The sequence below is a fragment of the Camelus dromedarius genome, chromosome X, assembly GCF_036321535.1.
Source record: "Camelus dromedarius isolate mCamDro1 chromosome X, mCamDro1.pat, whole genome shotgun sequence".
NCBI classification, from domain to species: Eukaryota; Metazoa; Chordata; class Mammalia; order Artiodactyla; family Camelidae; genus Camelus; species Camelus dromedarius.
This window is the reverse complement of record NC_087472.1, coordinates 8,663,645-8,665,137: the sequence shown is the minus strand read 5'-3', so window position 1 is coordinate 8,665,137 and position 1,493 is coordinate 8,663,645.

Here is a 1,493-nt window from a genome sequence, read left to right as displayed (position 1 = left end):
GCACAGGTATGCCTTTGTTGATTAAGTATTAATGCCATAATAATTCATAGAACAAACTATTTGAGATTACAGTGAATTATATCCTCATAGTGGGAGGAAGGATATAGGTCAGTGGTACAGTGCATGCTTAACATATACGAGGTCCTGGGTTCAATCCCGAGGACCTTCATTTAAAAAAAAAAATTATATTCTCATGTCAAGAACTTTAAGATAGGTCAAATGGCTTCCAGTGTATTTGGTCTCTATTCCTAAATAACTAAGGTTAGATCATTTATCCAACTGTGTATGGTGGGCCTTTCATGGATTCAACCCAACACAACAAATCCCTGTGCTTTGGAGTAAATGCAGGTACACTAACAGCTAGGTTTTTGTTTGTCTTTTTAAACAGGGTCCTTACAAAGGGCAAGGTAAAATGGATTTTTACAGTCCCCATCAAGCAAGGCAAGAGGCTAGAAATTCAGGCTTTGTCTTGAGAGGGGAATTTTGACATTCCTTTATCTCTGTATTTAGCATATCAAGAGACAGGCCTGGTGGACGTGAGTTACTCTTAAGAAGGCAAATGTTCCATTTCTAGACTGGAAATGCAAAGAAATAGAATTTTCCTTTTCCCTCGTCTCAGAGCCAGCAAGAGATGAGGAAAATCAAAGAGATTCTGTAGGACGCACATCTTCCCACATCCCACATTCCCTGACCCATCACCACGTTGTACACCTTAAATATATACAATCTTTATTTTTAAAAAAATTTTAGAAGAGATAATGCAGGAACATTAGCCCCCTCCCTCATACTCAAGGAAGCTTAATCTTAATTTTAAGTGAGAGAAATACTTGGAAATATACCAATAACTGAGTCCTACAGATATACCTAAATGAGGGGCATTAGGCTTTTCTTGCCTTAACTCCTAACAGTTAATAAAAATAGGTGATACTCATTCATAAAGCACATCTGGCCAGGCACTGCTGTAAGTGCTTTAGATACATTAACTCATTTAGTCCTTACAATGGTCTTATGGGGGAAGGTCTAAATTGTAGCCCCACTTTGTAGATGAGGAGACTGAGACAGAGAGAGATGAAGTAAATGGAAGGATTTTAAGCTTCATGCCTATCTCTTATGGCCCCTTAGTTACCGTCACCTCCTGTTGCTTTTCTTTCTCTGCTAGTTTTTTTCCCCTTAAGATGCAGATCTCCCATATTTCCTCAGTTGTACTCACTCCTCTTTGAGGTTCTGGAGTTCTTTTATTTCTGTACCTCCCATAGTACCTAGCAAAGTGCTGTTATGACATGTACTGTTCAGAGTAGAGTGATTTTTTTTAATGTCAAATACTCCCTTACCCAGAAAACCCTGCAACAGTTTGGACTCAATGCAAGGAGTGACTCTATCCCAAAATGCTGATATAAAATATCCATCCATTGTCACAGAATAAACCAGATATTGATCATAACAAAGATACACAGTCTTAGTGTTGGAGAGACAACTCTGCAGTAACACATGGC